The sequence below is a fragment of the Triticum urartu genome, chromosome 4A (assembly GCF_056163025.1).
Source record: "Triticum urartu cultivar PI428250 chromosome 4A, HENAU_Tu73, whole genome shotgun sequence".
NCBI lineage: Eukaryota > Viridiplantae > Streptophyta > Magnoliopsida > Poales > Poaceae > Triticum > Triticum urartu.
In genome coordinates, this window is record NC_141876.1 from 270,699,644 (window position 1) to 270,725,737 (window position 26,094).

The following is a 26,094-nucleotide window of genomic DNA, read 5'->3' on the forward strand; positions in this document are numbered from 1 at the left end:
AACTAAAACTCTAGGCGGTTAAACCAAAATCACACAGAACAAGGGAGTACCTTGCTCTGATACTAATTGACAGTGCGTTAAGTCGACTAGAGGGGGGTGAATAGGTGATTTTTACAAATTCGTCACTGAGGAATTTCAGGGTGAAGAAATTCCTAAGTCACGAACGACTAGCAACGGAATAAGTACTCATGTATAAACATAATAGAACAAAAGCACAGTTATCATGATGAAATGAAAACAAGTACAGAATATAGAAAGCGTAAGCACATGATTAGCAGGTTGAAGACAAACTGACTGAAGATATTGAACTGAGGAAATTGAGAAAGTCTTCAGTCGAAGTCTTCAAATAGTAGCGATTAAGTACACAACACAGTAATGAGGAAATGAAAGGGTTGAGGAAATAGAACCAGTTAGCTCGGTGAAGACAATGATTTGGTAGAGCAGTTCCAACTGCTGTGACAGTTGTACGTCTGGTTGGAGCGGCTAGGTATTTAAACTCGAGGACACATAGTCCTCACCATATTCTCCTTGAGCTAAGGTCACATAGACCTCGCCCAATCACTCGTGGTAAGTCTTCAGGTGACTTCTAAAACTTCACAAACTTGGTCACCCGGCGATCCACAATTTCCTCTTGGATGCTCTAGACCATGACGCCTAACTGTTTGGAGGATGCACAGTCCTCAAAGGTAACAAGCCTTGGTTCCACACAGGAACAATCTCTTCAGTGATTCTCAATCACTTTGGGTTTGTAGGTGTTTGGTTTGGGGTTTTGGGTTTTTCCTCACTTGATGATTTTCGCTCAAAGTTCTCGGAGGATGGGATGCTCTCAATGACAAGTGTCAGTTTCTCACGGAGCAGCCAACCAGCTAGTTGTTGTAGGGGGCAGCTATTTATAGCCTAGGGAGTAGCCCGACATGATAAGACATAAATGCCCTTCAATGATATGACCATTAGGTGGATAAGATATTTTGGGACAGCTGGCACATAGCACAACAACGGTCGGAAATTTGAGGTTCAAATTCCTCAGGACTATCATGTTCCTCACTTGTAGGCAATCCACACTGGCGAATTCCTAACTCCTCAGTCAGAACAAATTTCTGAGAGACCAGAAGAACTTCGTCACTGTTACTGAAGAAATTGACTGAAGTGTATGAGATTTCCAATGGCTTCACTCGAAGGGATTGGTAGGTGTAGGATTTTGAGTTGAGCATCACATGGAAACTTTTCTTTAGTTTTACCTCGACCCTCTTTAATAGTATGATGTTTCCTATGACTCAATAAAGAGAAAATGAAACTATGAAAACAAAAGTCTTCACACTTCATGTTCCTCCCATCAATACCAAGTCTTCAGGATCACACTAATTTCTTCACTTTCAAAGTCTTCAGAAAACCAATGTCTTCAGTTCAAGATATTCATTTTTAGGGGTCGACTTTCTCTGTAGATATCAAACTCCTCATAGACTTATAGACCTGTGTACACTGACAAACACATTAGTCCCTTAACCTATAAGTCTTCAATACACCAAAATCACTAAGGGGCACTAGATGCACTTACATTTTTTAATCTTAAATCTATGGGCAGTAGCCAAATTTTAGTTCAAATAATACAATCCTTCGAGTCCGTGTCAGTGTTCTATAAAGTTTGTACTTGTATTATCAACATATTAATGAAAAATATGAACCTTTCTGGGAACTCGTGCATGTATATGTCCATGCAGAGGTGGAATGCCTCTCTATTTTTAAATAAATGAGTTCTCCCCGGCAGGCTATCCTGCTGGTACCCTTCCATCTGCCGGAGAACTGAGCCTACCAGGACACTGCGACCATCCTAGTGGAAGCAACGTTCGAGTCCAGGGATGGGAGCACCTAAGTTTAGAAGAGTGGCTAGGTTTTCTAATGCACAAGTTTAATCCTACAGAACACTTACAGAAAATAAGCGGAACTCATCTGTTTGGCTTGCCGGAGATCATAGTGCTGGTTCATCTTCCCAACTCCCGGTAGAGGTCAAGCTCACGATAGGAACCTACAACCTCACATAGATGGAAAATGATGCAAGACACAACCCTATCTATATGCATATGCAAATGCTTATGAAATGCTTATGCAATTCTCTTGGAATGCTTATGCATGCATGCAACTTGATCGGGGCCCCCCTAGCGCTTTTTTATTTCTATGTTTCTTAGGGTCATCACCTAACTTTGTACAAGGGGTTACATGCAAGTGAGGCAAGGCCTATACAAAAGGGTGACTGCCCGACAGCCGCGCCTTATGGTTAGAACTTGCGGAGATGCTCAATGTTCCATGAGTTTTGCAATTGAATGCCATCTCCGGTCTCCAGACAGACTGCGCCAGGTCTGGCGACTCGAACTACCCGGTAAGGGCCTTCCCACTTCGGCGTCAACTTGTTTGTACCCTTGGCGGACTGAACACGCCTAAGGACAAGGTCGCCTTACTCAAAACACCAGGCATGAACGCCGCGGCTATGATAGCGACGCAGGGCTTGCTGATAGCATGCAGCACGCGTAGCAGCCCGGAGACGCTTCTCCTCAAGTAGCACAACTTCGTCACGCCGGTGCTGATCTTGCGCTACTTCATCGTAGGCAAAAACTTGAGGTGACCCATAAATGAGTTCCATGGGGATAACTGCTTCTGCCTCATAGACTAGGGAGAAGGGAGTCTGCCCAGTAGCTCAATTTGGTGTCGTTCGGAGGGACCAGAGAACTACCGGTAGCTCATCGATCCACCGCCCGCCGTGCTTCTGCAGCATATCAAAGGTTCTTATCTTGAGTTCTCGTAGGACTTCAGCGTTCGCCCTCTCAGCTTGACCATTGCTCTTGGGATGTGCGACAGAGGCAAATGAGATCTTGCTTCCGAGGGCATGAACATATTGCATGAAGGCGCGACTCGTGAACTGGGTGCCTTGTCGGTAATGATCCTTGCCGGGACTCCAAAATGACACACCAATTCTTTCAAGAACTTGATATGTGACTGAGCAGTTACCTTTCTCACGGCAGCTACTTCCGGCCACTTTGTAAACTTGTTGATAGCAACAAACAAGAATTCAAAGCCCCCGACAGCTCAGGGGAAAGGGTCGAGGGTATCGAGCCCCCAGACCGAAAATGGCCATGACAAAGGGACTGTTTGAAGAGCTTGGGCAGGCAGGTGGATATTCTTGGAATGGAACTAGGAGGCTTCACATTTGGTGACTATCTCAACCGCATCTTGGAGGGTGTGGGCCAATACAATCCTTGTCGGAATGCTTTCCCAACCAATGCCCTTGATCCAATGTGGGAGCCGCAGATGCCTTTGTGTATCTCAGCCTGCAGTTCCTTTCCATCTTCCCGGTAGATGCACTTCAATTTCACACCATTGGGCCTCCTTCTATATAGAGTGTCATCGACAAGCTGACACATATTGTCCCTCTGGGCTACTCTTTCAGCCTCATCTTGGTCATCGGGAAGTTCTCCTGTTTGGAGAAAGTGGACTATGTGCCTTGCCCAAGTTGGAGCTTGATGCTTGGCAACAAGGACTAACGGCACCTCCTCAACTACGGGGGCACGTTCCTCATTCACGGGGACCATAGGCCCGGCTGGAGGGCGCGGTCCGACAAGTGATGAGGAGTTGTTTCTGGCAGGGTCCCTGCCAGGAGCCCCGGTGGGCTCTACTGGGAGAGGCTTACTGGAGTCCATCTTCCTCCTTTTTTGGGCCATTGTTGCTGGCGATATAGAGGGCTGAGTAAGATGGAGAACAAAAGTTCATGGTTCCATAGGAAGCTTCTGCACAACACACTTTGACAGATGATCAGCTATGCCGTCTTCCGCATGGGGTACGTGCTCCGTTTGCAATCCGTCAGAGTACTCCTCCAATATTCTCACTTCCTCAATGTATGCCTCCATCAATGGACTTTGGTAGTCCTTGTTAACTTGTCTCACCACAGGATGTGAATCTCCTCGAATGATCAGCTTCTTGATTCCCAATTCGGCAGCAATCCCGAGCCCGACAAAGAGCCCTTCATACTCTGTTGTATTTTTGGTCGCCTCTTCCCGGGCAAAGTGCATCTAGACGACGTACTTCAAGTGCTCCCCGGAGGGGGCAACAAGTAGCCCCTGCACCTTGCAGGGAAAAGGCACCACCAAAATACATGATCCATTCCTGGGGCGCTTCCTTTCCGAGGATAACTATTTCCAACACTTCATCATCAGGGGTTGGCGTCCATTCTTGCTCTGAATTGTTGATGTGCTCTCAAACTTCAGGCCAAAGCTAGATAACTCCAAAGCCCACTCCACTATTTTACTGGTGGACTTAGGGTTTCGAAGTATCCTCTGTAACGGGAAGCGAGTGCCAACCGTAATCTCATAGGCTTGGAAGTAGTGGCGCAGTTTTCTTAAGGCCATGATGAGACCAAAGATCAACTTTTGCACGCCAGAGTACCTTGATCTAGCTCCCTGTAGCAAGGAACTGACGAAGTACACAGGGCGCTGCACCACTCTCTTCTTTGTCGTGTCCTTGGGGTCGCCCTTGCTGCCGTGCCCACTTCTACGCTGATCCTTGCCTGGCGCTGTCGGTCCTTGCTCACTTCTGCTTCTTCCACTTCCCAGTGTGCCACCAAGGCCGCACTAACCACTTGGTTGGTCGTTGCCAATTATAGCAGCAATGGCTCTTGCGGTCCGGGGGCAACCAAAGTGGGCATAGATGATAAGTAGGCCTTCAACTCTTGCAAAGTTGTATCTGCTTCCGGGGTCCACTTCATGAGTCCTACCTTCTTCAGGACTTTGAAGAATGACAGGGCGTGCTCGGCAGACTTGGAGATGAACCTGCTTAGAGTGGCAACGCATCCTGTCAAACACCTCACATCCTTGACTGTCTTGGGTGCTTGAATCTGCTCGATAGCTTTGATCTTGTTCGGATTGGCGTCAATCCCCCGATGGGACACAAAGAAACCAAGTAGCTTGCCGGAGGGAACGCCAAACACACACTTCTCCGGGTTGAGCTTCAAGTTGATCTTGCGTAGATTAGCAAATGTCTCCTCCAAATCCTAGATGAGGGTAGCTCTGTCCTTGGTCTTGAACACAATATCATCCATATAAGCCTCAATGTTCCTATGCAGTTGTGGCTTGAAACCAACCTGGACTACTCTTGCAAAAGTGGACACGGCACTCTTTAATCCGAATGGCATGCGGACAAAATAGTACGTACCACATGGGGTGATGAACGATGCTCTTCGTCTTCCTTGGACATGAAGATCTGATGGTATCCGGAATATGCATCCAAAAAGGAGAGAAAATTGTAGCCTGAAGAGGAATCCACAATCTGATCAATGCGCAGCAAGGGAAATGGGTCCTTCGGGCAAGCCTTATCGAGATATGTGAAATCTATGCAAAGCCTCCATTTCCCGTTGGCCTTCCGGACAACCACTGGATTTGCCAACCATGCTGGATGCAACACTCCTCTGACCAAACCAGCCGCCTCAAGGTTCTTGATTTCCTCCGCAATGAACTGCTGCCTCTCCAAGGCCTGCTTCTGAACTTTCTGCTTGATGGGTTGGACGTGTGGGTAGAAAGTAAGGTGGTGCTCGATTACCTCCCTGCGAACACTGGAGATGTCAGATGGTTGCCAGGCAAACACATCGACATTCGCCCGCAGGAAGGCAACGAGCGCACTTTCCTATTTGTCATCGAGGGTGGCGCTGATAGTGAAGGTACCATCAACACCAGCTAGCCATGCCAAGACCTTCTTCACTTGGGGTGCAACAACCTTGGATCTCTTGCTGTTGGAACTCTCCGGCAAGTCATCAACAGGCGCAGCACATTCTGAAGAGGTATGCGTCCTAGATTCCTTGCCAGGGTCCCTACTGTCCTTCTTCGTTCCTCTATTCTCCTTGGCGGGAACTGGTACTACCGCTGCCTCTGCCGCGACTGTGTCCTGGTACATCTTATCCACGCAAATGATTGCGTCCTTTTCATATGAAGGGATGGAAATTACTCCTACCGGCCCGGGCATCTTCAAGGTATTGTAGGCATAGTGGGATGCCGCCATGAATTTAGCCAGAGCTGGGCGTCCAAGGATCCCATTGTACGACAGGGGGAGGTCAACCACATCGAACACAATTTTCTCAGTCCCATAGTTCAGCCCCCTCCAAATGTCACCGACAACGTGATCTTTCCCTTAGGATGACTCCTACCGGGATTAACTCCTTGAAACGTGCCCGTGACCTTTAGCTCTTCCTATGCTATCTGAAGTTTTCCGATGACCTCAGGGGAAATCAGATTCAACCCAGCCCCGCCGTCAACCAATATCTTTGTGACCTTGAGGTTGCGAATTTTTGGAGAGACCAACAATGGCAAACATCCTACCGAAGTGGTACGGTCAGGATAGTCCTCTTCGTCAAAGATGATGGGTGTGCATGAACATTTGAGTGGTTTTCGAGCCTCTGGCGCTAGTTCCACGGCATTGACCTCACACGCCCACCATTTGAGCTGCCAGTGAGAGGAGTGCAGAGATGCACCCCCGTTAATGCATAGGGCGTTAGTGGCCTTCTGGAACTCCTACTCACTGATTTCCTCTTCATCCCCTCCATCACTCTCATCGATGCAAGCTTCCTTCTCTTGACCCCTGGCGGGTTTTCCTTGGTTCCGGAAGGGTTTGCCGGGACGATTTGCTTCACCGCCCTGGCCCTTACCGCCAGCAGCATTCTGACCTCTTTCCTTATCACGCTTCTCATATTCTGCTCTCTGCCTCTTGACGAGCTGCTCAACCTGATAGCACTCTTGAAGGTCATGGCCATTGGTCCGATGAATCTTGCAGTATGGCCCATCGCCTTTCCCAGCCTTCTCGGCAGCCGAAGCTTTTCGGAAATCAGCGCACACGATAGCCTCCTTGTCAGGAGTTTCGGCCTGAGCCTTCTTGCCGGTACTAGGCGAGCCCGATCCTTCGACAGTTATCACTGCCTTATCCTTGCGCCTCTTGTTGCGCTTCTTGCTCTTCTTCTAACTAGTGGATTCGCCATCGTCCTTTGAGTCGACGTTGATGCAATCCTCTTCTCCTGGGAGTTTCCTTTCCTCCTCCATCCGAGCATGCTTGTCCACCAAAGTGTAAAGCTCCTTCGCAGTCTTGGGCAACCTCACGTTCATCTTGGAACGAATCCTGAGGTTGCGCACATTGGACTGAAAGGCAGCTATCACAGCAGCTAGATGGATATTTGGGATGTTCTAGTGGACTCTGCTGAATCTCTGCAAGTACTTGCAGAGAGTCTCCCCTTCTTTTTGCTGGAGAAGCTGCAAATTGCTGGACCGCCCTGGTTCTTGATGACCGCCAGTGAAGGCGCCAATGAACTCATGGCATAGGTCATCCCATGACGAGATGGAGTTCTCCGGTGGGTGCATCAGCCAGGACCTCACATTGGAATTGAGTGCCAAAGGGAAGTAGTTGGCAAAAACCTTCTCATCCCGTCCCTTGGCAGCCTGAACAACAATGGTGTAGATGCTCAAGAACTCTACCGGGTTAAGCCTTCCATCATACTTCTCGGGTATCTCTGGCTTGAGCATGCGGACGGACGGTGAACGGACTTGCCACAGCTCACAAGTAAAGGCAGGGCACCCAACCTCAAAAGGTATGTACCCACCAACCTCGAGTGCGGGCTCATCAACATCGGGTCCGTCGCACCCATTGACCCGAAGGGGGTTGTCGCGACGCTGCTCGATGATGACGCGCACGTCAACTCTCTTCCTGTCCTCCGGGGCTCGCCTTTGGCTTGGACGTGCTCGAGGGTCAAAGGAGGCCATCGAGACATCATCAGATTCTTGATTCTGTCGCGCCCGCGCTGGTGGCCGTGGCGGGGACTGGACCATGGGGTTGGCCCCCTCCGCATGTCCAGCAGCATGAGCCGTCATTGTTGCTTGGGGAGGCCGTGGCAGGCCAGCTCCCAGCCTCGGCGAAACCGAGCAGACTCTAGATGGTGGCACACCACTCGTCCATGTGCTCGGTCACTGGCAGAAACCTCAGTAGTAGCTGGGCCATGCCATGGCTTCCGTGGCCGTGCTTGGCATGGGTGATGATGATTTGGACTGCAATGTCGCTCGGCTCCTGACGGTGCCAGTGGCGACAACACCACACCCTTGCTATTGCGAGGCAGCCATTTGGATGGCATGGTGACACAGCGAAGGCGGTCGAGGGTCAGTGGCTCCCTTGAGCGTAGCGGCCTGGTCGACTCATCCCGGGGGAGGTGCACGCGCTGCGGTTACCCCCGTGGTGGTGGCGGTCGGAGGGCGGCGATTCGCCCCGAAGCGAGTGCCATCGTTGTGGCTATGCCCGCTAGTGAGGGGATGGGGCGCAAGGGGAGCAATCACTTCACCCGTACCTCACGGAGCGTGGCCATCGGGATGTTGCTAATGTTGTTCTCCTCTGGCACCTCCTGCTCCCGCTTCGGCCAGGGGGAAGTGGTGATGGCTCTGCCTGCCCCAACCACAGCCCCAGCAACGTCCACATCTTCGTGTGTCTATGCATCCCTCGTAGCATCGGTGGCTGCGGGAGGCGGAGCCTTCGAGGTGGACAAATGAGCTAAAGTGCCGAATTTCTTCTTGGGCGCCATGGCCTATGGCGCCGTCGAAGACAGAAGTGGCGATGAAGATGATGCGTTGTTCATGCTTTCAGGTTCGCACAAGTGCTCCACCTACCTGGCGCGCCAAAGATGTCGTGGGAAACCACGGCCACCTATGGGACCAAGGGCCCCTTGGTCGTTCGGCAGGGGGGAGGTCACGTTGCACAAGGAGTAGAAGAGCGTGGGGTAGCCCAGCAGAGATCACACGAGCAATTTACCCAGGTTCGGGCCGCCGTGAGTCGTAAAACCCTACTCTTGCTTTGGCGGATTGATGGTGGAAAAGATAGTGGTGGTCGTAGCACGTTTGCCCGGCAGGGTTGCCTTGAGGCGAAACGGCTACGAGCGTATGAAATATGAGGGTGGTGGATTTGCTAATCCAGTGTCCAGCCCTTTCTAAGGTTGCCATGGGCCTCCGTTTATAGGCTATGGGGTCACCACAGTGGCAAATCAGTCATTACGCACTGATAAGATAGCGAATAGTGCTATCATACCTAACTCTGCAGGCTGACAGAGCGCATTAAATGCGCCGCTCAACATCACATCGTTGCTTGCCCGGTAAGCCTTACCGGGCTATCTCACTAGCCTCACGCGTGCTCGCTTGACATGTCGCGGGACGGGTGTCATTTGTAGGTATCTTCTCTAGAAAGAGGCCGCCATGTGGAAAATGGCTGCCACTTAGTCACTTTGCGGCATGACACCGCACTGATAGACGATGTGTGTCGTGGTGAAGTGGGTTAGTGAGTTGGCTGCGTCTCCGTGAGCCCGGCAGGCCCTGCTGGGGCGTCTTGGAGGTCTTCTTCTGGGGGTGGCCCCGTCCTTGCCGGGCTCGCCTACCCGGCAAGGGAGGATTTTCTCTTGGTGGTTTCTCGCTTCCCTGGCTTGGTCTTAGTCCTCTTGATCTGCAAATTGGCCTTCTGAGAACCTTGATTTCTTGTACTTGGCCTGTCCTTGGTGTTGTAACCTTGCTCCCGTGCCTGGGCACAGTCAGCGCAACGGACCCAGGGTTTGTTGCACCGACACGGACCATCACCTCCCGATCAGCGAGGGCGTCCTCTGCGACGGTCACCTAGCGTTCCATCACCTCCAGGCGCTCACGCTCTAGGCTGTGCTCCCATGCCTCGAGCACCACCACGTCCTTGCACGCACGGAGTCCCGTTTCGTCTATGGGCCCCCACCTGGCGGCGCCGCAAGGGTGGCTCTCCACGCCTGGACCTACCGCTCAAGGGCGGCGTTTGAAGCTTGAAGCTCCCTTTCGTGCTCCTCGGCCGCCTCACGCCGACGGTCTATGGATCGGGCTTCCTCCAAGGCGCAATCCACAAGAGACCCATCTGCCTCTGCGCGGGTGTGCTTGCGCTGCAAGCGGCCAAGGTTAATGGTGACTTTCAGCTGGTGTCACTCGCGCGCCAGGCGAAGGCCCTCCGCCTCGAGGCACGCGTTGATGCTAGCAAGTTCCATCCCAAGGCGATACAACCCGCGCGTGAGCTCCAACGCCCAGCCAATCCCTTTCTCGCGCCCGGTCGGCCCGAGGAGCGTGTGATGACTCACCCGCCTCCGGCGGGGGGCTAGGGACTGGAGCTCCTTCGACCACTCCACGGGCCGGGGACGTGGAACGGCGTAGGCTAGCCCCGCTGCCTGAAGATGGAATCATCGCACGGGTCGCCCACGCACCAGCAAGAAGCAACAGAGGAGCCCTCGGCACAGCCTCCGTGCCCCAGAGGCCGCTTCGGAAGGAAGACGCCGGGAGTGCAGGCCTGCGGTCCCCAGGGGGCGGCCTCGGCTCGTGTGCAGGCACCGCCTCACGTGCCGCCTCCCGTTTCGAGAGGCCTAGGGTCACAACCAAACCGGAGGCCTCCGGAATTCGTGCCCTAGGCAGGCTCACCCCTGCGACCAAAGGGATCCTGAAGGGAAAAAGTCAGAAGAGGACACGTTATGCGAAAGTCAAGGAGGACAAGGTACTTACTCATCCACGGTTATTCACTTCTTCTTTTTCAGGGCGAGCGAGATGTGGTCGTAGCGGCTCCCGAGCCCCCTCCGCTTGCGGGATACCCCAAGGTCTGGAAGGGATGCGCTGCAGACCAGCGCGGGGCCCTCGACGATGGGGATGGCATCTATTTCCGTGGACGGGGCCGCTTCCGCGCCGCCTGTGAAGCTGGAAGAGGCAACCTCAGGGGCGCATGGTGGATTCTCCCCAGCGTCCACCTTAGGAGCGCATGCTGGCTGCTCCCCAGTGGCCACCTCAGGAGCACATGGCGGCCATTCCTTAGCGGCCACCTCAGGAGCACATGGGGGCCATTCCTCGGCATCCATGTTAGGGGTGCCTGGCGGCGCCTGCTCCCCCATCGCCACCTTGGGAGAACGCACCATAGGGCCACCGAGCGCGGGAGTCACCAAGAGGGGTTTTTCCCGAGGCCCCTCATGGCCCTCGGGGAGCAGCCCCCACTCGTCGAAGCGCGACATCTTCTCGGCAAAGGCCCTTCGCTATTCTCGGAATGTTGAGGTCACTGTTCGATGACTCCCTAATGACTCCCTTGGCATTCGTCTTAGAGGAAAACTTCCTGAAGATACTCATCTTTTTCTATGAATAAAAATTCTGAAAATTTCAACCACAAAATTACGAAACTTCATAAGATTGGTAGCAACTACTCATATGGGTGCCTAGAGACTAAATCAAGTATTCAAACTATTTAGAAGTCTAAGAATTGAACATGCAAGCTCATCTACAACAGCACCAAGAGTAGCTAATTATTCAAACTATAAACCAGTAAAACAAAAACTAATTGGAGCAATGGAGGAGTCACATACCAAGTAGCAATCCCCCAAAATAGTTTCAAAAATGGAGCTTCGCGCAAAGAGATCAAAATATGCGGGTTTGAGAGTAAGAACACGAGAGAGAGAGAGAGAGCAAGCGTGTTTTTTCTAGAGGTAGATGACATGGGCTAAAGAGATAAGTGAGGGGACCCACCTAGGGCCCACCACCCACCAGGGCGCCCTGGGGTGGCTAGCACGCTCTGGTGTCTTGTGGGCACTATTTGTACCAGATATTCAGATATTCAGAAAAAAAGTATGTTAAAAATTCAGGTCATTCTAAGCACTTTTATTTTTGACCACTTTTTTATTGCACTGCAAATTCAGAAAATAGACTAAACATGGAATCTCATTTTATGTAACTAAGAAAAACAAAAAAAAGATAGGGATAGAAGGTTATGCTTACTAAATCCATTGACCACATGTCTCTCGAAAACAATCCATTAAGAAGGTTCATCAAGTCTTATTAACAATCACTTTCGATTAAAATGAACCCAAAGAATTTTCGTAAAACACTTACCTCAACGGGGATATGCATGTCCCCAGCAATAAGTATGTCATATTTCTTTTTGGCAGTAGGTAAAGGGAGTTGAAAACTTCCAATAGTAATTGGCGGAGATTTTTCAGCAACACTAATACCATTAACTTGAAATTGTTTCCTCGGGAAGTGCATCGTATGCTCATTACCATTGATATGAAAAGTGAGTTTGCTTTTATTGCAATCAATAACAGCCCCTGCAGTGTTCAAAAAGGGTCTACCAAGGATAATCGACATGTTGTCATCCTCGGGCATCTCAAGTATAACAAAGTATGTTAAGATAGTAACATTTGCAACAACAACGAGCACATCCTCACAAATACCGATAGGTATGGTAGCTGATTTGTCAGCCATTTGCAAGGATATCTTAGTAGGTGTGAGTTTATTCAAATCAAGTCTTTTATATAAAGAGAATGGCATAACACTAACACCATCTCCTAAATCACATAAAGCAGTTTTGACATAATTTCTTTTTATAGAGCAAGGTATAGTTGGTATTCCTATATCTCCAAGTTTTTTGGGTACTCCATCCTTAAAGGAATAATTAGCAAGAATTGTGGAGATTTCAGCTCTAGGTATTTTTCTTTTATTGGTGACAATTTCTTTCATATATTTAGCACAAGGGGCCATCTTTAAAATACCAGTCAAGCGGGTGCGCAAAAAGACTGGCCTAAGCATTTCAGCAAAGCATTCAAATTCTTCATCATCTTTTTTCTTAGATGGTTTAGGTGGACAGGTCATGGGTTTCTGAACCCATGGTTCCCTTTCTTTACCATGTTTTCTAGCAACAAAGTCTCTTTTATCATATCTTTTATTTTTAGGTTGTGGGTTATCAAGGTCAATAGTAGGTTCAATCTCAACATCATTATCTAGTTCTTTATTATTGTCTGGTTGAGCATCTTTATGAACATCATCATTATCATTTTCATTATAATTAGGTGAATGCTCATTACCAGATTGAGTTTCAACATTAGAGATAGATGCATCATTGTTATTTTCAGAAGGTTTTCCAATTTCAGGTTGACTAGAGGTATGGAGAGTCCTATCATTTTTCTGTTTCTTCTTCTTTTTAGAAGGACTAGGTGCATGAACATTAATTCTCTAAGAGTCTTATTCAATCCTTTTAGAGTGACCTTCGGGATAAAGTGGTTCCTCAGTCATTCTTCCTCCTCTAGTCATTACTCTAACAACATGATCATTTATATTGTTGTTCATTTCACTAAGCAATTCTCTTTGAGATTTAGCAACTTGTTCTAACTGAGTTTGAACCATAGAGGCATGTTTTCCTACACCTCTAACATCATTAGTGCATCTAAATAACAAGTCACTCAAGCGAGCAATCATATCAGAATTTTGTTTCAACTGTTTCATAACATTTGCATTGAAGTGATCTTGCTTCATAATATAATAGTCAAATTCATATAAGCATTGACTAGGATGTTTATTATAAGGGCTGTCACTTTCATCAAACTTTAATAAAGAATTAACCTCTACCATCCGTGGTGGTGGTGTGTCCATGTATTTCTTCAATAGGTGGTAAATTCTTAACGTCTTCAGCTTAAATACCTTTTTCCTTCATAGATTTCTTTGCCTCTTGCATATCTTCAAGACTGAGAAATAAGATACCCCTCTTTTTAAGAGTGGGTTTAGGCGGTGGTTCAGGAAGAGTCCAATCATCATAATTCTTCAATATATTATTCCATAATTCCTCAACTTGTTCAACAGTTCGTTCCCTGAAAAGACAACCAGCACAACTATCTAGGATGTCCCTAGAAGCATCGGCTAGTACATTATAGAAGATATCGAGTATTTCATTTTTCTTAAGAGGGTGATCAACCAAAGCATTAAGCAATTGGAGAAGCCTCCCCAAGCTTGTGGGAGACTCTCTTCTTCAATTTGCACAAAGTTAAATATTTCGTGTAAGGCAACTTGTTTCTTATGAGCAGGAAAATATTTTTCAGGGAAATAGTAAATCATATCCTGGGGACTACGCACACAACTAGGAGCAAGAGTATCATACCATATCTTAGCATCACCCTTTAATGAGAATGGAAATAACTTTAGAATATAGTAGTCGCAAATTTTCTCATCTTGAGCAAATAGAGTAGCTATATCCTTTAATTTAGTAAGATGTGCCACAACAGTTTCAGTTTCATAACCATGGAAAGGATCAGATTCAACCAAAGCAATTAACTCTGGGTCGACAGAGAATTCATAATCCTTATCAGTAATAAAGATAGGTGAAGTACCAAAGTTAGGATCACATTTCATTCTTGCATTCAAAGATTTTAGTTTGCATAATAATTTCTTAAGATCATCTCTATCCTTGCAAGCAAGAAAGTCTCTAGCTACCTCCTCATACATAACATAACCCTCCGGTATAATAATTTCATCAGTAATTTCATCAGTTTCAATATTATTAGCTCTAGCAATTTGTTCATGAAGAAATTCACCTAGTGCCACATTATCACCAGGAAACGTACTAGCATCATCAATAATATCATTCATAGCAGAACTAGCATCATCAATAACTTGCGACATATCAGGATTAATAGTATGTGGTGGTGTTGTAAGTCTATTCAGAATAGAGTGTGGATCAAGTGCATAGCTAGATGATAGTTCCTTGCCTTCCCTCGTCTTAGAGGGAATGATCTTGGTTCTTGGATCTTCCGGATTCTTCATAGTGATAAATAAATATAAATCCCAAGTGACTCAACAAATATAGTTATGCTCCCCGACAATGGCGCCAGAAAAAGGTCTTGATAACCACGAGTATAAGGGATTGCAACATTTTTCGAGGGTAGAGTATTCAACCCAAATTTACTGATTCGACACAAGCGGAGCCGAAGTATTTGCAAGTATTAGCAGTTGAGTTGTCAATTCAACCACACCTGGAGATTTAATATCTATAGTGAAGTGATCAGTAGCACAGTAGTATGATAGTTTCGATAGCAGTGGTAATGATAGCAATAGTAGCGGTAACATTAGTACAGTTTTGTAGCAGTTGTGACAGTAGCAATAGCAATAGTAACTTAGCAAGAACAATACGTGAAAAACTCGTAGGCATTGGATTGTTGTATTTTTTGGATGATATACATCACATAACTGTCATAACCTAGGGCGACACAGAACTAGCTCCAGTTCATAAATATAATGTAGGCATGTATTCCGTAAATAGTCATACGTGCTTATGGAAAAGAACTTGCATGATATCTTTTGTCCTACCCTCCCGTGGCAATGGGGTCCATAAGGAAACTAAGGGATATTAAGGCCTCCTTTTAATAGAGAACTGGAACAAAGCATTAACACATAGTGAATACATTAACTCCTCAAATTACGGTCGTCACCAGAAAGTATCCCAATTACTTTGACCCTGGGGTTTACGGTTCATAACACGTAATAGGTGCATATTGCTTGCAAGATCGGATCTAGAACATAGATATAATGGTGAGAACATAAGCGATTCATATATGAAATCATGGAACTCGGGCCCTAGTGACAAGCATTAAGCATAGCAAAGTCATATCAACATCAATCTCAGACATAGTGTATACTAGGGATCAAGCCCTAATAAACTAACTTGATTACACGATGAATCTCATCCAACTCATCACCGACTAGCGAGACTACGAAGGAATTACTCACTCCCGGTGGGGAGCATCATGTAATTGGTGATGAAGGAGGTTGGTGATGACGAAGACCGAAGATTGCCCTCTCCTGAGCCCCGAACGGGATCAAGATCTGGCCTCCCGATGAATAACAGGAGGTGGCTGTGGCTCCGTATCATAAAATGAAGGGCATGAATACCATTCTTACACCCACATCCCCTACTGCTACATATACTGGACCAATTACTAGAGCTTGCGCACGCCAATTAAAATATCACGTACTTTCGTTTCTTGGTAATGATTCTAATGTTCATGAGAATCTGATGCTGCCTAATTTGGATACATTTGTTTTGCTTACAAATGAAGGGCCTGGCATGGATAAGAGGGATGAACACTGGAGCAAGACCAAGGATGGAGATTATGGCATGCGCCAGGGGAACAAGAACAGAGTTACAAGTGATGATTTCAGGACTTTGAAGCCACCAGAAGGAGTGCATGAAGCCTTGGACGAAATATACAAGATGTCACTTCATAAATTTCGTCCAGAGGCTATTCTAGGTGCTGCGTCACCTTATTATTGGGCCAGGCCCATGTAATATCGAAATATATTTAAGTATAGGCTGTTTTTAAAGTCCGTATGTATGGGGAAACAAGAGTTAGGGTTGGTTTCGGACCCCTCCTCCAAGGGCCATGAAATGCCCCCCTCTTCCTCCATATATACAACCCTTAGGGTGTTGTTTAGACTTTGGGTTTTTTTAGATTAAAAGTTCGCCATAGCTACCACTTCGCGTACTTCGTTTGTGTTCAACGACCAGACCAAGACATCGCAGAACCCCACCTTCATTAATAAAGCTTTCATCTTATATTCGCAATATCCAGATTGCAATTTCAGTTTCTTGCTTGTTCTTCGTTTGCTTGCAGGAAATAGACCTTCGTGGTCAGGTTGATCGTACTCCGGCGTGGTCAATAACCCCTCGAAGTTGGTTTAGCGATAGCTAAGGCGCGACGTCCTCGCACGATCATAGTCAGATCGTCAAAGTCTACTCCACCAAAAATGATAGCCACCATCTCATCGAAAGACGGGACACCTTTGCCTCTATCAAGTGGTATCAGATTTCTAGGTTGCTCGGTGAGATTTTATAGTTTTTTGTAGTTTAGATCGAGTTTGTTCTTCATACCTACAGTCCACAAAAAGCCACAAAAAATAGGGTTAGTTCATTATATCCGAACCAGTCTGAGCCTTTGCATAGTCTGATTAGTATTTTTCTTTGTTGAATTTGTGGTTGCATCGTCATGTCTACTTGCTGGTCTTAGAGTCTAGTCTTTGAGAGTTTCGAGTTCTGGTCATAAATTGTCACGTCGCCGCCGCACCATCATCATTGGCCCTGCCATCTACCACCACCGCTTATCCGCCACCGATCTGTATCCATATATCATCACCAATCCGTATCCATATACCACCACCAATCCGTATCCATATACCACCACCGCTACCATGTACCACCACCGCTGCCATTTCTTACCATCATATATCCACCACCAATCCGAGTTCTTTTCATATTAGGTTGGTTTTCGAGATCCATCTATTTTCCGATTCGTGTTCCCTTGCCTGAGTAGGTTTCGGAAAAAGAAAAAAAAAGAGACTTGAGACCCCCGGGCAAGTTTTAGGCAAAAAATTTGGCATTCAAATTTTTTCCCTATCCTATTTTTAGGTTTTCCTGAGTCTTTCGAGACACTCGCCATCATAGTGATTTTTTGTCGCACTTTTTCATCGCCGCTGCCCTGATTTGCAAAAAAGAAAATTGTCAAAAAAAATTGTGCCTATCCTGTTAGTTTGACTTGGGAAGAGTTTTGAGACACTTGCCATTATAGTGGTTTTTCGCAAAAAATAGGAGCGAAAAAATCCAGACTGTGCTTTTCCCTTGTTTACGTGTCGCGTCGTGATTTTGTTCGTGTTCTAGGCACGCGTCTCTAGTACGGTCTAGCCTAGGACCAGCACAGTACCATCGTTGAGTGTTTATTCAACTTTGCATCTCTGAATTGATTATTGCTGACCCTTTTTGCTGCCATATTATAAGCCTTCCTAGCTCCACATATGTCGGATTTCGGGTTCCGGCAAAACCCTTAAGGTTCAAACTCTGGGCTGTGCACGAAGATCTATCCTTCCCCCTAGCTCACTCACTCACCACGATCTCAAAGCTTGGCTCGTCGAACTCGAAGAACAAGGGACACAAGAGTTTATACTGGTTCGGGCCACCGATGTGGTGTAATACCCTACTCCAGTGTGGTGTGGTGGATTGCCTTGTAGGCTGAGGATGAACAAGTACAAGGGAAGAACTACCTCCTAAGGAGAGGTTGTCGGGGATATACCCCGCGGCGTAAACCGGCCGGAAGTATAACCCGGCCGGACTAGGCGTTTCATTGGTAAACCGCCAGAGGATTGGCGGTTTACGTGATTGGCGGTTTACATGTCTGGCGGTTTACGTGTCTGGCGGTTCACTGGTATGACGATTCACGAGCCTGAAGACTCATTGGTGACCCGGCGCGTGTTCCAGATGGATGACAAGGCCCAAGGCCCAGCATGCCGGTTTATGTTAATGGTGGGCCGGTTTAAGAGGAAAGGCATGAGGAACATTATCTTACAAGGAGCTAAGACCTGGACTTGTATCCGGTTTGTATTAGAGATAAACTAGTCCTAACCCTAATAAGACTCTACATGTAACCCACCCCTCCAACATATATAAGTAGGGGCAGGGCTCCCCAAAAGGACAAGATTCACAAGTTCTACAAGTTGGACAAGTTAGGTTTAGACAATAGCTCTCGAGATAGAACACTCTTGTAACCGTGATCATCATCATCAATATCAATGAAGCAGGATGTAGGCTTTTACCTCCACCGTGAGGGGCCGAACCTGGGTAAAACATCCCGTCTCTCATCCCGCTCAAACCCTCTCAAGCTACCACATAGATGCGTTGGCCTCGCGACTAAGTCCTGACATTAAGGACATCTGTCGTGACAATTCCACGACAGAGGTGTTCTTGAGCTCGGTGAGCTTGTGTGGTTGAGGATGATCTGAAAGATCCGTCCCCTTCCTATGGAGGTGGTTAGTCCTATTTATAGAGGCCCTGGTCCTCTTCCCAAATATTAGGCGGGAAGGGATCCCACAACGGCCAATTTGAAGGGGGACAACTAGTACAAGCTATCCTGACAAAAAGTGGTCTTCGCCTGCCAAAGGCTCTGGAGGAGATGTCGTCGCGGGATCCGCGATGACCTCCGTCCTGCCGTCCTACTGGTCTTGGTCTCGTGGCACCGATATGGAAACCTTTGCCTGATGCCTCGGGACTCCTCGTCTGCGCCTGCTCCTTTAGCACCAAAGAGGCAATGGCTGCTCTGCGCCCGCTGGCACCCGCCTGGCACTTGCCTGGCCTTGGTCATCATGGCTCACGTCACGGGAACCTCACGAGGTGCCCCTCACCTTGATCTCTCCACTGCTCGCGAGCCAGCCTAGTGAGGCTGCCCCTGAGGAGGTCTTGTGTCGTCCGCCTCATGAGGCTTGGCCCCTCGCGAGGGTCTTGAGTGTTTCATGGCGAAGATGGGCCGTACCAGGACGCTAGAGGAGCCACACCGTGGGCTGCAGGCAGGCAAGTCTGGGGACCCCCGTTCCCAGAATGCCGACAGTAGCCCCCGGGCCCAAGGCGCGCTCAGACTTGGCTTCGAGGCAAAGCCAAGGGGCAAGTGCGGAGCGCCGCGGGCCCCAACCTCCTACGGCCTTGATTCACGCATGGCGACTGAGGAGACATGGGCGTCCCCACTTCCCCACGCAGCCTTGATATCCGCTTGGCTAGGCGGCCACCGCGACCTACACAGTTACTCCCTCGTCGCTGGCGACGTACTCCCCCAACTCTTCTGCCTTCCCGCAACGACAACTTCTTCTTCTAATCTGTCCTCGGCTCCGTCCTCTCCATCGCCATGGCGCCGAGCTAGACAAGGAAGGGGAAGGAGAAGCCCCAGTCCTCACCCGAGCCACCTCCGGCCTTCGGGCCAGCCATCGGATGGTCGGTGGTGCTCAACCAGGAAGCCATGGACAAGGTCCGCCTTGCGCTCGCCACCGATTTCAACGAATTGGGGAAGATGGTGGCCTGGCCCGCATCCGGCGCCTCCATTGATAGGACAGTCACTGAGGTCCATACTTTCCTTGATGCCCTATGGGCCGGCCTGATCCCCCTTTCTCCACCTTCTTCAATGCTGTGCTTTCTCATTACCAGATCCATATGCTACACCTAGATCCTCAATCCATCGCCCTCCTTGATGTCTTCGCCTTCGTCTGCGAGGCCATGGTGGGCATTGCTCCTTCCATGGCCCTACTTCGCCACTTCTTCTCACTGCACCTAACCGACCGTCGGCAGTGGTCGGGATGCCTGAGCTTCTAGGTCGTGTCTCACTGCACCCGACCGACCGTCGGCAGTGCTCGGTATGCCTGAGCTTCCAGGCCGTGGCTGCGACGGCCGGCTCAGGGATTGACTTCGAGCTCCCGCCATCAACAAGCGGGTTCCAGAAGCGGTGGGTATTCATGGACGTCGGCGTGCTCAGCCCCCTGCTCTCGCTCCTGTCGGCACCCGCCATTCCCAGCTGTGGCTGGGGCCACGTGAGGCTCGCTGACCAGCGTCTTGCCTATGTCTGGCTCCGGTTGAAGAGGCTGAAGGATCTTGGCGTGTCTGCAGCCATGGTGGTGAAGGAGTTTGATGTAGGGTAGAACCCTAGTGGCCCGATCTTTCCAGAAAGGAGCGAATCCCACGATGAACACGAAGAACACGAGGAGGGAAACGAGGGGAAAATCACAAGGGGGACACAAGAGAACACTCAAACCAACAAGAATGATCACACATGCGCTAGATCCATGAACACAAAGGGAGATACAAGATCCAAAGTCAACAACGGACGATACAAGAGGTAACCGGTTCTTCTCCATGAGGAGGTCTTGAATCCACAAGGGGATCTTCCCGTGAGGGGTCTTGAATCCAAGGTGGATCTTCTCCGTACAGGGGCCGCGGTCTCTCTCGTGGAGTAGATCCGATATGGATGAGCGAAGCTCTATCTCTCAAGTGAGCTATCACAACGCTAACCCTAAAACATAGGTGGAGGGGGAGTATATATATAGTCTAAGGGGCGAAGGGGTACATGGGCCTCAGCCCAGATGCACTGCACGCAGGCAGGGAAGGCCGGATATCCGGGCGTCGGGTCGGATGTCCGGGCTGGAGGGGCCGGATGTCCGGGCTAGCAGGGTTGGTCTTGTTGCTCTCGGGTTCAGCGGTGTCCGGATTTCCGGGACCTGGGCCGGATGTCCGGCGGCTCGTGAAGGGCCGGATGTGCGGGCCATGGCCGGATGTCCGGCTGCTGTAGCAGCAGACTCTTCTTCCTTCTCCTTCCTTCGCTCCCGCGCACGCTTGGCCTTGGTCCTTGGGCTCTCCATGGACTCCTCGGGTGTACCTGAGTATGCACAAGGTCCACGCTTGAAGTATCATCCATGTCTTACATGCGGAAAGGGAAGATTCGGAAAGGAGCAAGTTCACCTTAGGTCCAAAGGCGTATGCTTGAGTGTACATGGGGATGATCGTAGGATGCTACACATCATCTCCCCTCCCTTGGGAAAGATCCGACCTCGGATCGAAAACCTCATCACCATGGAAATGGTTGTCGTGGACGGACTTGTAGTTGGACGAAGAGGAAGACATGGCGCAATCCAAGTACTCGAAGGTGTCGCCGGAGTGGTATACATGCAAAAAGAGAAAACACAAACGACACTTGGAAATACAATGGTTAGCGCACACAAAGTGTCCATCAAATAAGAAAGAGTCTGTGCGGCAAGATTGATCATGACAAGGTGCATGAAGCTTATCCAAAAGATATGGAATGGTATGCAAAGCATTCATGGGAGCATAAGCATTCATTGTGCACACAAATGTATTGTGAATGTGATCAATGCAACCACGGTGCAAAATGATGTCATAGTGAGACGGTTTATCAATAGCATGAATATGGTAATGGATGCTCAATGTGATGTGATCATGCAATTGATGGTAGGCAATAAGATCATGATGTATGAATATGCCATCAAGGTATATCACAACAAATTTGCTAATAAAATGCACAAGCTCATATATCATGGATGACACGGGAGTACAAGATGCAACAAGGCAATCATGATGTGAGTCAATCCATGCATAAGATGCAAATTTGTCATGTGTATGATATGTCCATCGAGCATGACATGTGTGAACACAATCAACATATATGGAGGTGTTGGTATACCAATGCTCGATATCGTGGCATGAGTGGAGGTTCGAAGGTGCATCCAATAAGTCCGAGCGCTCCTCAACTTGAAGGTTTATGGGTTCCATCTCCAATGTCGGTCCTCCATCCAATAGATGTAACATGTAGAATAGAAGAAGGAAACAACAATGAAAGAGTGACCCATCCAATATGCATATTTGAGGATGGCTCAAAGGGAAGGAGTTCACCTTTAGGAGATTCTCGCAAATGTTGGTGTTGCACATCGTGTATGCCTTCACATGACCAAATTGTCTCATGACAGTATCGCCTTGTGAATCCTTCAACATGAAAGAACATGGCAAACACTCGGAAAAACAAATGAGGTTAGCGGAGATGCAAAACCTATCATTCGTGTGGTAAGATACCCAACAAGTGTATGCATCATGCTCATCATAAGAAAGGACAAGGGAGCATTTCATGGTATGGAGGCATATGATGCGAGAACAACCAAATACAATAGGCTCAATCAAGCAAGCATGCATCACAAGTAAAGTGTCCAAGTCTCCACGATCAATAGATGCAACAATTGGAGGCAAGCGACAAGGAACAAAATATATCATGTGAGAGGCATGAACATATACGTCATCAACCCAAGAAAGCAAGTAATAATGGAACGTGGGTGATGCGACAAAGCAAGCAATCATAGCAATCAAGTGGTGTGAGCTAGTAGTGCGAAGATGCAACATACTAGAGGGAATCATAGCAAGCATGTCATGGGTGCAAATAGTGTGCATGAATAATTCACATGACATAGCACAAGCATGAAAGGATGATATGAGCAAAATAGCATCAATAGCATGAGGCACATGATAAACATGGCAATAGCAACAAGGATCTCCACCAAGCATGCAAATACACATAGGAGTAGCATAATTGTGAATCATGGGTAGATGCAAGCAAGGGTCACAATTGCATGGCAAAGGCATAGAAGCAAGCATAGCATGCAAAGTGAACACGATAAAATGAGCATGAAGCGTCAAGCGGTATATAGCCCATAGCCGTGTGAGAGCCAAGTGAGAGAGATGTGCGTAGTCATTGCATGAAGAGAGCGGTGGGAAGGATAGTTCACGGGATCCCAAGTCATCTTTGCTCTCAAGAGCTCGTTTCGTCAACTCTTGGGATTGAGAGGTTGACGAGTATAAGTGAGTACCTACACAAAACAAGGACAAAAGGAAAATTGTGTGTGCGTGGTAGATGTACACATCATCCATCATGATGCGCACGTGCTTGTGTTGGTTAGCACAAAATATCCAATGCTCGAATAAATGAGATGCGTGATATAGAAACATGTCATCCATCATGATAGGTTTGTTGTTATGTATAGCATAATGGAGACACAAAGGATGTAATGCATCATGGGAAATGTCGAGAGCATTGTTATGCGTGGGATGCATATGGTGCAAGCAATTATGAGAATCACGCAAAGTATGGAATGCATCAAAATCTCCTAATATGTGTGAGGAAACTATGGGGGTCTCCTCATGAGCATTAATGGAAACATCACATGAAGAAAATGGACAACATCCAAAACAATGCATATTTGGAACAATGTGATCATGGCATGGCATAGTAGATGAATTGCGCAAATCGTGTAAAGGAAGCATGGCAATATCATCACATGACAAACAAAATCCAATGACCATCATTTCGTCATCTATGCCATAAGTGCAAATAGGATTTATGTGAATGGGGCATGCATAGTCACTATGTTGAGATTGAAATGAAGCAATATGGGGTATCTCACTCATAGCATATGACAAGGTTAATGGATTGTCAAACATGATGTGACCAAAAGAATTTTCACATGATATCCTATGGAGCATAGCATCACAACTAGGCAACTCAACATGCTCATCATCATATTTATCATAAATAGGTAAGTCATGACATGAAGAAGTCGCACTAGCATGAAGCATGGGTATAGGTGTGTCAACATCATGCAAGCAATCATTCGTAAAATAGTCCACTAGTGGGACAAGAGAAGCACCATCACCTATGTTACCTTTGGAGCATCGCTCATGTGTTGTAGGTGAGGTGTCGAAGACTAAGTCGTGGTCATCTTCATCTTGATGGAACCATGTGGGGGGTGCATCATCGTCCACCATGGCCATCGTCATCTCCATTGGAGGTATGGACTCGTCGAGGATAGGCGTGTCATCATGTAGGAGACCTAGCACCAAAGAAAACACACTCGGAGTAGAGGTTAAGTTGTTAGAAATCATAGTGGCCTCACGTGCCGTGTCAACTACCTCACTCACTAAGTGTGGTGGCTCACTCACTCCCTCTTGGATGCTCTCAAGTGTGGGGCTAGGGGTGGTCACACTCATCCTCTCATAGGAAATGCACTCAATGTCACAAATGGTGGAGTCACTCATATCACTCATGGTGGGGTGGCTCTCCTCACATGGGAATCGGGGCATCTCTTCATATGTGGGTGTCGGAGAGATGGTGGTGCAAATGTCTCCATGCTCAATCATGTCGTCGTTGTAGCCATGGATGAAGGCCGAAGATGGCACATCATCACTCTCCTCTAAGACCAAAGATAAGGTCTCATGTGCGGTCTCGTAGCTTGACTCGGAGTACGAGTCCAATATGGGCGCCGTTTCATGTTGTTGAAGAAGTTCATGCTCTTCGCCGTGGTCGAAGGGGATGGCCCTAGCTCGACCTTCTTCTCGCCGTCTTGTTGTAGGAGGTCCATATGATGTGGCACCTCATAGCTTGTCTCCATGACCGAAGGGAAATTCCCATGCTCGGCCATCTTCCTTGAGGGGCTTCCGAAGAAGGAAGTGTCGCCCTCACTCATAGGTGGTTGCCTCGTTGGTGAAGATGTCGATGTAGGCGAACTCACGGGAAGTAGGCGAAGATGTCGTACGTCCAAAGGCGAAGATGCCTTGATAGCACTTGGCGAAGATGCCAAAGTGGTGGTGGTAGCCGTTGCGCCAGCTTGGTGGTGCTCGTCTTGCGATCTTCTCCTATGCTCATGAAGGTTGGCCTTGGCATGAAGTAGGGCTTGTTGGGACTTGTGCATTTGCGCTTGGTGAGCATCGTCATGATGATGTTGGCGTTGTCGCACTTGAGCTCATAGTAGATGTCGTTCGTCGTCGTCATGCACATGTTGCTTGGAGGTGACTTGCCCTTCATGACAATGTGGATCACGAATGTGATGTTGGTCTCCATGGAGATGTGGACGTGGATGTAACGCCCATGATGCGGCTATATCTCCCACGTGTCGAAGCATGACTTAGAGGCATAACCACATTGTAATCAATGTCGCAAGTGAGGTAATCTTCACACAACCCATGTAATACATAAGGGAAAGACATACATAGTTGGCTTATAATCGCCACTTCACACAATTACATGAAAATAACATTACATCATCCAGATACACACAAGGTCCAACTACGGAACCCAAAATAAAAGAAGACTACCCCAAATGCTACACAGATCCTCGATCGTCCCGACTGGGCTCCACTACTGATCAACTGGAAACGGAAACAACATATCGAACACGATCTTCATCGAGCTCCTCCTTGAGCTCGGTTGCGTCACCTGTACGGTATCATCGAGCACCTGCAAATTGGTTTTGGAAGTATTTGTGAGTCACGGGGACTCAACAATCTCACACCCTCGCGATCAAGACTATTTAAGCTTATAGGAAGGGTAAAAGGTATGAGGTGGAGCTGCAGCAAGCACTAGCATATATGGTGGCTAACATATGCAAATGAGAGCGAGAAGAGAAGGCAAGGCACGGTCGAGAAACTATGATCAAGAAGTGATCCAAGACTACTTACGTCAAGCATAACTCCAACACCGTGTTCACTTCCCGAACTCCGCCGGAAAGAGACCATCACGGCTACACACGCGGTTGATGCATTTTAATTAAGTTAAGTTTCAGGTTTTCTACAACCGGACATTAACAAATTCCCATCTACCCATAACCACGGGCACGGCTTTCGAAAGTTGAAATCCCTGCAGGGGTGTCCCAACTTAGCCCATCACAAGCTCTCACGGTCAACGAAGGATATTCCTTCTCCCAGGAAGACCCGATCAGGCTCGGAATCCCAGTTACAAGACATTCCGGCAATGGTAAAACAAGTCCAGCAACACCGCCCGAATGTGCCGAAAAATCCCGATAGGAGCTGCACATATCTCGTTCTCAGGGAACACTCAGATGAGTGCTCCATACAACTAAAACCAAACCTCGAGTTTCCCCA